We start from the raw sequence: 12021 nt of genomic DNA, 5'->3' as shown, positions 1-12021 counted from the left end.
TCTTAAGGAACCCGTTGTTAAAACTATTAACAACGGTTTTAAGTATAAAAACCCGTTGTGGAAAGTGTGACTCAATTTTGGTGGGAAAGTTATAACAACGGTTACTTTACAAAGAACCGTTGTTATAACTAAAGACAACGGGTTGTTTCTACATAACCGTTGTTGTTTGTTTTTACAAAATAAAAAAAAAATTAAATTAAATATTACTAGATGCATGCATAATTACGGGGCCCGTTATAATTCCGATGCATGCATTATTACTGCCATCCCTCCTGTACTGTGCATATGAATGGACAATATATGGAATGAGAAGGGTTTACATTAGATTTGAAGCAGAGAGATATGATGATTATGGCACAACTTCCTAAACATGCATATATTATATTAATTAAAAAACAACTCAAAGGACACATTACTTAGTATAAATACATACATTATCTCAACCACCATTCCATTATCTCACTATCTTCAAACCCTAACTGCTAAAACAATCTCCAACTCCTAATTAATCTTTCAAACTAACAACTCCAAAGTTCATCAACAAAATGAACGATTACATCCTTAAAACTCTTACTATGACCGAGCACAACAACAACTTCATCCGCCGGTTGCTCCACATCGAGGACAGTTTTAGGAGCTATCTTGTGGATGTTCAAGCCGCACTCAAGGACGCCAAAAGAAATGGCTTTGAGAGAGCGAGTTGTTGCAGCTATATGACGATATAGCAACTGCTGAACGAAACCTCCAAATAGCTAAGGAGGAGAGGAGGGATATCATAGAAGAGAATAAGACTCTCTATGAAAATATAAGAATTGCATTTTTAGAAATGTAATTCTTTTTTTAATTTATGTATATATATATATTAATGAATTATTAATTAAGTTTATCATGCATTCCTCTCTATCATCTTGCTTCTTCTTTGTTTTATTTTATTTAATTTGTTTTACGAGCTAATTAAGCGAATAATAACATAATAATGATCGATAAAAACCCATCATATATACATGCAAATTAAATGAAATAATTAAAAAAAGAAAACAATGACAATGAAAGACGATGAAACCAACAAAGTGATTTTTAGATTTACCTGATAATGAGAGAAAGTAAGAGACGATGAAACCAACAGTGACGGCGAGATGATAAAGCGATGATGAGAAAGAGAGAAAGAGAGAAAGAGACGATGAGAAAGTGTGTTTGCTGTGTTTGTGTTTGTGTTTGTCTGTGTTTGTGTTTGTGTTAGGTTATGTATGTGTTTTGTGGCTGTAGCAGATCTGTGTTTGTGTGGTTTATAGTATTGAAAGTATTGACAACGGTTGTTCAATAACAACCGTTGTTAAACAAGTTTTAACAACGGTTGTAAAATAACAACCGTTGTTAAATAAGTTTTAACAACGGGTTTAAAAATACCCGTTGTGATTACTTTACACTAACTTTGCGCCAATTTTGCGCCAAATTATTAACAATGGTTTTGCAAATTTAACCCGTTGTTAAAACGTATAACAACGGTTATATAACCATACCCGTTGTAATTAAGTTTAGTAAAAATCGCGCCATACATTCTACAACGTCTATTGTGATTTTCATGCATAAACGTTGTTAAAGGGGCGTTGTAGTTGCCTGGATTTGTAGTTGTGTGATAAGAGTGAATGAATAATTGTAGAGGAAAACACTCTCCATTTCCCTTGGTAAAACCGGTTGGAGGGAGTAGTGTGCCCAATGCATGGCTAGTTTTTATACCCAAGAAATGATAGGTATGTAAGGCTACGACTATAGGTAATTATTGTGTTTTCAACTTAAAAATAATTAACACAATATCAACCATAAGCTCCTCCATTTTCGACACATATAAAATGGGAGGTCCATTTTATTTTGTCATTTGTCAATTGTAACATATGTGACATGTTACTTGACATATGAAATTGTAATGTATTTTTAACATATTAAAAACCAACATACTCATAAAATATGTCATATACAAAATCGACTAGTAATTCTTAATTACTTGTACCGAAATGGTTTATCAATTATAAATCACAACATCTTGTATTTATAATAAATCATTCATTCAATCTCAATTTAATATCAATTGTTTCGTAAACAATAATTTTATCCAAGTAATAAAACAATTCGATTACTTAGACCGTGTCTCATTTAATTAGATTATAATAAGATACGTTAACTTTACTCACAAAATCATCCGTCAATTTTAAGCAATTTAATTAACTCGTATCGGCATACGATTAATTAAATAATCAATTAAGAGTATTTCCCTATAGGTATGACATAAGGGGGATCAACTGATGATCGAGTCCATTTCGTTTCACAAATTAAGCATATGTGGTCGTTGGTCAATGGTCGATACAAAACACAATTTATACTTCACAAACAACTCTACAATTAGTAAAGAGGCAAGTAAAGGTCGGATCCCAAGGGACGGGTATTGAAATGAGAATTCTATTGTAACTAGTAGTGTCTAAGGGGTGTCACAAATTGGGTTGATGTAGAAGGTTACTAAACTAAAATAGCAATGAAAATAAACTAACAAGGTAAATAAAATAAGGGGTGTAAACAATTGATTAAAAGCACTAGGGTGTCATGGGTTCATAGGGGAATCATGGGATATGATCATACAAACATGTTCTCAAATTATAAGCAAGCAATTATTGTTGTGATGGATTGAGTTGGGTTATATCTTACAATCCTAGGAAAGTTTGGGTCCCGGAGCCGAATCGATTAGATTGTACAACACCTACAAGTCGACTTAATCTTTCCTACTCAACACATGCATGGTCTAACAAGACTCGAGTTGGGTTATGTCTTACAAGTCAAGTTGAAAGGATAGAAGATGATAGTAAATGCAAGGATTCATAGGCTTAGCATTTCATCAAATATAACATGTGCATGTATTAAGATCAAAACAAGCAAGCAAATAAGATATGAAAGCATATTAATTTAAGCATGAATCATTCCCCATGTTGGTTTCCCCTAATCACCCATTAAACCCTAGCTAAGAGACTACTCACTCATTATCATATTGATCATGCTAGAAAGGTTGTCAATCATACTAACATAATGAAACATGATGAATAAATGAAAGTAATTAGCAATAATTAAAAGGGGATTAAGAGATTATACCTACTAATGATTCCAATAATAAAGCAAGAATAATAGAAGTACTTGAATCCTAGATTGAGAGGTTGTCAATCTCCCAATAATAACCCAAATAATCTTCAATTACCCAAAATAAAGTAAGAACAAGAGAGAGATTAAAGAACTAAAACTTGGATTAAAACTTGATTAATATTTGATTACAATATTGAAGAGAGATTTGATTAATATTAACTACACTAATTATTGATAAGAAGAACATGCTCTCTAATTAGACTAATGGGGTATTTATAGTGAAAATTAGGGAGGATGCATTAGGGTTAACTAAGGGCTAAACTAGTAATTACACTTTTTAAGTTGAGCAAGGAGACTCCGGTATTCTCCGAGAGAAGGGCTTCTCTTATCGTGACTTGAAGAATGAAAACGTGCTGTACTGAAATCCGTGCGGATGGGAGTCGGGACGGCCGGATCTGGGCTGGAGAATCCGAGCGGATCCTTGGGCAAGACGCTCGGATTGGCGAGGGGGAATCCGAGCGGATTCCTTTGCGGGACGCTCGGATTGGGCTTGGATGGACGGACGGATTGTGTACAATCCGTTCGGATTGTCTGGCAGCATCTTTTCTTCTTCTTTTCTTCCCTTTTCTTCATGAATTCCTTGGGGATTTCCTTGGGGACTCAAGGATCCTTTCTCAACTATGCTCTTCTACTATGCTATGTACAAAGGCCTTCTAGTCTTGTCTCTCCTTGATGCTTGGTCATTGAATACAATCAATTTAGCCTCGTTTTGCCATGAAAATGCAAGATTCTTACTCCTTTCCTACCAAGGGATCAAAATATCAAAGAATATGCAAAACAAAGAACTAAAGATAAGAAATGACCCAAATAGGCACTAAAAAGCATGAAAACAATGGTAATTCGGGGGCTAAATATGCGCCAATTATGGTCACATCAAATATCCCCAAACCGAACCTTTGCTCGTCCCGAGTAAAGAGGTGACAAAGACTATGACCAATACTAACCTAACCTAATAATAATAGCCGATATGAGACAATTAGCGGGTCTCACTCCGCCCCTTCAACTCACAACAAGACAACCATGAGGTAGGATGCCTTCTTGCAAGGCAAGGTGGGTCTTGCCAAAATGGCGACACATCCAAACATTAAGCACACAAAAATCACATAATGGATGCATCTACAAAAAGAATAGCCACTTTCCTCATCTAAGTGGCGGAAATTATCTACAAGGGAAGCAATTCAAGGGTACACAATCCTTCATAGATGCAATTTGTTCAAACTACTAAGCCTAGAAGGATACCAATAAATCACCTCCAAAAGGTGTCAAGCTAGGGTACCTTTGTCCTCAATAGTTAAATGCTTTTGTCAAGAGTAGACTCCCTATGGTGTTAGAAACACTGGAGGATCGCGGAATTCCCCCTCTTGCCTAGACAAGAAGAAGGGTCGTCCCCTCTCTACCATGCACAAAAATGGATACGATGGATAAAGGGATCGATAGATATTTGAGTTTCACTTTGGGAGTTTGCTTTCATTTTTGTTTTCCCCCCAATTTCATTGGCATTTGACATTTGAGAACACTTTCTTTGCCATTTCTTTTGATTTTTGGCATTTTCAACACTTGACAACTTTTTGCATTTCTTTTTGAACATTTTCAAAGTCACCCCAATTAGTAACGAGGGTGCCTTGTATTTGAAGCTTAGGAGTTCTATTTTTGCTCCTCTTTTCATTTGATGCATTTTTGCAAACTTTCTTTCACTTTTCATTTCATTGAACTCAAATTTAAACAATTTCTTTTTGTGCCCATTCCCTTTGATGACAAAAATGTGGTAGAACATGGATGAATGATAGAAGTATGCATGGTTTCAAGGGTCACCTTGGAATAAACGGTAGCCTAGGAGTTATCACACCACAAGGTACTCTTGACTAGGCCTTAAACCATGGGTCAAAGGATACTAGCATGACACATCCTAGGGTGTTTTACAAGTATTCTAACAAGCAAAGTCTTAAGAATAAAAAGCATCTACTAGGGCCTATATACACTTGTCAAGCTTCCCAAATAGACGGTTTCGCAAAATTTTTCTAACATGCAAACTACATGCCATGATGCAACTAACATATAAACATCCTAATGCAAATGATTCTACCAACTGATATGACATATAAACTAAATGCAATTCCTAAGTTCACATTGTTTTACCGCATCAATCAAAATAAAGCCACATAGTCATTAACATAAAGAAGAAAAAGGAGATTGGAAAGATCATACCATGCGGTCTTCAATATCCTCATGTCTCGGATGTGGCGTAGTCAATCGAAGTGAACAAGGATAAACAAACACAATATATACAAGACAATATATACAAAGGAAATGAACTTGTTTTTGGATTTTTCAATTTTTCAATTTTTATGATTTTTTGAAATTTTTCAATTTTTATGGTTTTTGAATAAAAGTTAAGTGTTAGAATTCCCATCCCCACACTAATATGGGCATTGTCCTCAATGGCCAAAATGATGGAAATTATGCAAAGATGATGCATGATTTCTATACTAAATGCAATTCTACACTAAGCTATACTACATGATGCATGGTTTTTGTTATGACGGAGAGGATAATTTAGATTACCTCCCGTTGTGTATGCATTAACTTCCCCAAACCGAATAAGACACTATTGCTAATGTCAAAGCATGGGGGAGTTCATGCACACACTATGCTATGCATGAAACTAGATTGTCATTTTGGATTTTCAAAAATGGGAACAATAAAGAACACCTCAAAGGAACCGAGGTGTGAGTCCTTTGATGTTGCTAGGACTAAACCAACAATGATCAAAATGAAATAAAATGCAAAGAGATATAGACAAACCATGGGAGTGTAGGAGTCTCCAAGGCTAGTCTTCCATCATGCTATTATCATCACCACTTCCCTCATGAGAAGCGGTCACATTGCCACTTTCCTTGGCACTTTCTTCATCACTTTCTCCATCATCTTGCTCATCATTATCTTCACCATCTCTTTCTTCATCTCCACTTGCTTCTTCCTCAATATTATCATCAATTTCTTCACCATTTCCAACAACCTCATTGTCTTCCACCACGTCCCTAGATGCACCCGGAAATAAGGCTTCTCTATCCGCCCAACTAGGCAAAGGACAAGATGGATCAAGGAGTCCTTGCCTAGCTAGATGTAAGAGGGGAGGATATTGAGCCAAATAAGCATTCTTCCGATATTCATAAGCTTGCTTGTGCATGGCTTGCATAAGAAGAGTGACATAGTCTTTTCCAATTTCAACTCCTTGCGGTTTGAACTCTTCATACACAAAGGGGTAAGGTGGTATAACAATGGAAGAGGAGGGAGTTTCATGATCACCCTTTTGTTGTTGAATGATGTACTCGGCTTCTTCGGATAGGGGAAGTAAATAGTTGGTCCGGTGGACACTAAGACGGCAAATCTTCGCGGGTAAAGTGAATGATCGAGCCTCACTAGTAAGCCACCCATACTTGGTATCAAGGGGATTGTGAGCAACCCACTTGAACTTGTTAATCAAGATGGACATATCAATAAGATGACCACCATCCTTAGCCTTGTACTTGCTATCCTTATTGAAATTAGGATCAAAGTGCTTGGCTAGGACCGTGACAAGGCCGCCATTAACAATAACGGTTTGGCCCTTCTTCCCACTATCTACATGGAGCCATCTATCAACCAATAGCCTCAAAGAATTGTAAGGCTTGGTGTGAATTCTTCCAATATTCAAAGTTGATTCAAGGAGAATAAAATCGAGTCCCGTGAAATGATTGGTGTCTTTCCTAGCAATTATGGTATTTCCCACAACTTTGTGCCATATTCTTATGCCCGGATGATGGACCAAAAGAGCACGACAAGCATGAAAATCTTCAAATTTCTTCCCGGAGATTGCCTCCCAAAGAGGCTCGGGATCATACTTCCCATATTGCTTATAAAATTTATGTTCATCGCTAAGACCCAAAATTTCACCCAATTAGGAAGGTAATGCGTCTACTAGTGTTAGCTAGACGAAACTCAATATTTTCCCTATTCTCAACTTTTGTCACTTTTAAAGAACTTAAGAATTCCAAGACAAGGGAGGGGTATGTTACTTCCTTCATTTCAAACAATTTCTTCAAACCCATGGCATTGAAAAAGACTCTTGTTTGTTCAAGAACACCCAACTTCTCTAAGGCATCTTGACATATGAATTTGGTGGATTGAATTTGTTTCATAGCAAACTTGACAAATGTATTTCTATGGGTATCGGAAATGAAAGTTACCTCCGGAAAATGCAAGAGTTGATCGATTACCGGAGTAGAAGGTGATGCTTCCATAGGAATTTGTTGTTGTTGTTGCACTACCAAGTTTGGTGTTGATACCACCATTGCCAAAGCTTTCTTTGCTTGTAGAGCTTTTTGCCTTTGAGAGAGAGCCTTTGCTTTTGGTGCCTTTGTTGCCCTTGTTGCTCCCTTTGTTCTTGCCATTTGATGAACTAACCAAGTAGAGAGTCAAAAATCTTCAATTTGTAGAATGCCCAAATCGATTTTGAAGGTGAAAGGCTTTGCCTTTATGAGAACAAAAATCGATTCAAAGGTTGAAGAATTTGTTCTTGGTTTTGATTGTTAATGAAGATGGAGTGATTGATTTGTTGTTTTAAAGATGGTTTGATTTGATTTTGGTGGATTTTGTTGAGGTTTTTTTGTTTTTGAGATGGAGAGGATGAGGGTTTTGATGTTGTGGGTAGTGTTTATGAATGAATGAATGAATGAATGAAAGTGGGATGGGTATTTAAAGAACTCGGCAATTTCAAAACGCAGGGACAATCCGTGCGGATTTGGGCGCAATCCGTGCGGATTCTACAGCTTCAAAATTTTCAAAATCCCGCCTAGAGACGGGCGGATTTCGGGGAATCCGCTCGGATTCTTCCGAGATGGGACGGGCGGATTTCGTGCGGGACGGACGGATTTTTCGGTCCGAGAGATTTTTCTTTGTTTTTCTTGACTTTGAGACAGGCGTCTTTTTCAAAAGACGGACGGATTCTGTGAGACGGGCGTCTTTCCAGAAATCCGCTCGGATTCTTTGACAGTCAAGAAATTTGCAATTTCAACACAGCCCAAGACGGGCGTCTTCTTAGCAGGACGCTCGGATCTTCTTCAGACGGGCGGATTCTCAGGAATCCGCTCGGATTGGTCCTTGTGTACACGGATTCAGTTCCATCCGTGCACAAACGCATTCCCTTATCATTCTTTCTTTCTTTCTTTCAAATCTTGTGTTCTTCATTGTGGGGGCACTACTAAGGCATGAATAGCCTAGGCAGGTCCATCCCCACACTAAGGTAAAGCACTACACATCAATTAAAATTATTAGTCCCTCCCTCACTTCTCTCTTATATGACAATTATTTTGATCAAAGTAAAAATAAATCCAAAAATGACAAAAATTCAATACAAAAATTAAAATGTAAGTTAGGGAGTTAGAAATATTTACAAGTGGTGGTTTAGGGAGGACTCCACCAAACTCTCATTCTTGATGAGATGTCAAGGGGGCATGTTCAAGGTGTTGTTGATGTTGCTCAACACCTTGAAGAAGTAATCAAAAGCTTGTTCATTGTTATGGTAGAGGTCCTCAATAGACCGTGGCCCTTGTTGTTGATCATGATCAATGGCATGCCCAATGTAGGGATTAAAGATCCCTTCAAATTCGTCGTCCCAAAGACCACAAACTTCATTGAGTTGATCATTGAAAATCTCTTGCTTAGATGGAGACAACTCTCCCAATTTCTTCTCTTGGCCAATGAGGCCATCTTCTTCTTCCTTGGTTGATTTTGATGAGCTTTGCAAGCTCTCCTTGTCACAATTCACTTGCTCTTTGAATGGAGCATCTTCAACTTTCTTCCTCCATTGGAGTTCCGATTTCTTCCTTTCATCCTTCCGGCTATAATGATCAATCATAAAACATGGCTCATGCAAACGAGGAGCTCTCATGGTCTTGTCAAGATTAAAAGTTATGCTTTCATCTCCCACTTCTAGAGTGAGCTCTCCATGTTTCACATCAATCACCGCACCCGCGGTGTGTAGGAAAGGTCTTCCTAAGATGATTGGAATGTTGGAATCTTCCTCCATATCAACAATGACAAAGTCCACCGGGATGAAAAACTTCCCAATTCGCACGGGGACATCTTCCCATATCCCTAATGGTGTCTTCGTCGATCTATCGGCCATTTGAAGAGTGATATTGGTGCATTTAAGCTCTCCCATTCCCAACCTTTTACTTACCGAGTACGGCATGACACTCACACTAGCCCCTAGATCACATAAGGCTTTGTTGATCGTTGTGTCGCCAATGGTACACGGTATTGAGAAGCTTCCGGATCCTTTAACTTTGGAGGTGAACTCCCTTGAAGTATTGCACTACTCACCTTAGTGAAGGCGATAGTCTCAAGTTTCCGGATCGACTTCTTCTTTGTGAGGATATCTTTCATGTACTTTGCATAGGCCGGAACGTGATTGATTAATTCCGTGAAAGGAATTGAGACTTCTAAGTTCTTCACAATCTCCATGAACTTCCCAAGTTGATCATCAAATTTAGGCTTGGCTTGACGACTTGGAAAAGGAAGTCTAATCACAATGGGCTCCTTTTCTTTGGCTTTGTCTTCATTTTTCTTTGAACTTTCTTCCTTTGATGATTCCCCTTCTTTGGGACTTTGCACCACAACTTCATTCTCACTAGCTCTCACAACTTCATCCTCAACTTGCTCCTTTGGTGCCTCATATCTTGTACCACTTCTCAAGTGAATGGCACTAACCGTTTCATGTCTAGGGGGATTACTTTGAGGTGGTAATTGCCCCTTTTGTCTTTGTGAGCTTGAAGATGCTAGTTGAGTCAATTGTGTTTCCAACATCTTGGTGTGAGCTAGAATGTTGTTGATGGTGGTGTCTTTTGCTTGGCTATCTTTTTGCATTTGGGTGAAAAATTCTTGTTGATTCTTTTGCATTTGGAGGACCGCTTTTTGGACATCAAAACCTTGGTCATTGTGGTGATTGTATGGATTTTGATTTTGGTAGCCTTGGTTTTGATTGTAAAAGGGTCTTTGATTTTGATTTCTCATGGGTGGTGGAGTGTATGTTGTTTGAGGGTTTTGAACATTTTGGCTTTTGTATGAGAGATTTGGATGGAACTTGGTGTTTTCATTGTAAAAATTTGAATAAGGGGTACCACTTTTGTAAGCTTGGAAAGCATTAACTTGTTCGGTTGTTCCCCTACATTCACTTGAGTCATGACCCAAGGTTCCACAATTCTCACATATCCCGCTTGGGATTGATGAGGATGCCGTCATGGCATTGACATGATGCTTTGATGATTTTGAGTTTTCCTCAAGTCTAGCCATAGCTTGTTCAAACTTCAAGTTGATTGTGTCAATGTGAGCACTAAGTTGAGCACCCAATTGAGTAACGGTGTCCACTTCATACTTTCCTCCTCTAGTAGCCTTGCGAGGCCTACTATATTGTGAATTATGGACCGCCATTTCCTCAATCTTGTTCCATGTTTGATTGTCATCAACTTCGGTGAACATTCCATTTGATCCCATATTGAGAATGTTCCTAGAATCTTCATATAAACCATTCCAAAATTGTTGCACCAAAAACCATTCGCTAAGTCCATGGTGAGGACATGAGCGACAAATACCTTTGAACCGCTCCCAAGCTTCATACAAAGATTCTTCATCCCTTTGCTTAAAACCCGTAATTTGAGCTCTTAGCATATTGGTCTTTTCCGGTGGGTAGAATTTTTGGTAGAAAGCTGGAGCTAGCTTCTTCCAAGAATCTATTCCAAGGGTGGCCTTATCAAGGCCCTTCAACCATTGCTTTGCGGTGCCGATTAACGAAAAAGGAAATAAGACCCATCTTATTTGGTCTTGAGTCACGCCCGTTTGAGAGATAGCTTCACAATAATCGCAAAAGGTTTCCATATGAGAATGAGGGTCCTCACTAGGCATTCCCCAGAATTGGCTCCTCTCAACTAGTTGAATGAAGGCGGACTTGGCAATAAAATTACCGGTGAGATGTTGTGGGGTAGGAGTACCATTTGGTAGATCCTCCTCGGTGGGTATAGAGTGTGACGAGAATTTAGGCATTGTAGGTGGATTTTGTGTGGTATTGTTTAATGGGTTCTCTTCTCCTTCTATTGCGAAAGGATTGACAAACTCACTAGTGGGTTGAACAACTTCACCAACACCTCCCAAATTCCTCCTAACAAGTCTCCTATTATTCGTCAAGGTTCTTTCGATTTCACGGTCAAAAGGTAACAAATCTCTTTGTAACCTTCTAGACATGCAAAATATCAAACAACTCGAAAACAATTAGAACAAACCTTGAGGAGTTTTACTTCCCAAGGTGAAAAAGACACAACTAAAAACAATAAAAGAAATCTTAAATCAATTAAACACCGTCCCCGCCAACGGCGCCATTTTTGATCGGGTCCATTTCGTTTCACAAATTAAGCATATGTGGTCGTTGGTCAATGGTCGATACAAAACACAATTTATACTTCACAAACAACTCTACAATTAGTAAAGAGGCAAGTAAAGGTCGGATCCCAAGGGACGGGTATTGAAATGAGAATTCTATTGTAACTAGTAGTGTCTAAGGGTGTCACAAATTGGGTTGATGTAGAAGGTTACTAAACTAAAATAGCAATGAAAATAAACTAACAAGGTAAATAAAATAAGGGGTGTAAACAATTGATTAAAAGCACTAGGGTGTCATGGGTTCATAGGGGAATCATGGGATATGATCATACAAACATGTTCTCAAATTATAAGCAAGCAATTATTGTTGTGATGGATTGAGTTGGGTTATATCTTACAATCCTAGGAAAGTTTGGGTCCCGGGAG

The 12021-nt window shown here is 38.1% G+C and overlaps 1 non-coding gene across 1 annotated transcript; it reads left to right on the top strand.

The window, feature by feature from the left end:
* The first annotated feature begins 10783 nt into the window (after positions 1 to 10783).
* Positions 10784 to 10890, top strand: LOC141636962 (small nucleolar RNA R71). Its single transcript, XR_012541527.1, has one exon. It is a non-coding gene; the product is annotated as a small nucleolar RNA R71 (small nucleolar RNA).
* Positions 10891 to 12021: the final 1131 nt, after the last annotated feature.

Source organism: Silene latifolia, chromosome Y (genome assembly GCF_048544455.1).
Source record: "Silene latifolia isolate original U9 population chromosome Y, ASM4854445v1, whole genome shotgun sequence".
NCBI lineage: Eukaryota > Viridiplantae > Streptophyta > Magnoliopsida > Caryophyllales > Caryophyllaceae > Silene > Silene latifolia.
Note: the sequence above shows the minus strand (reverse complement) of the source record. Positions and strands in the feature narration are given on the sequence as shown.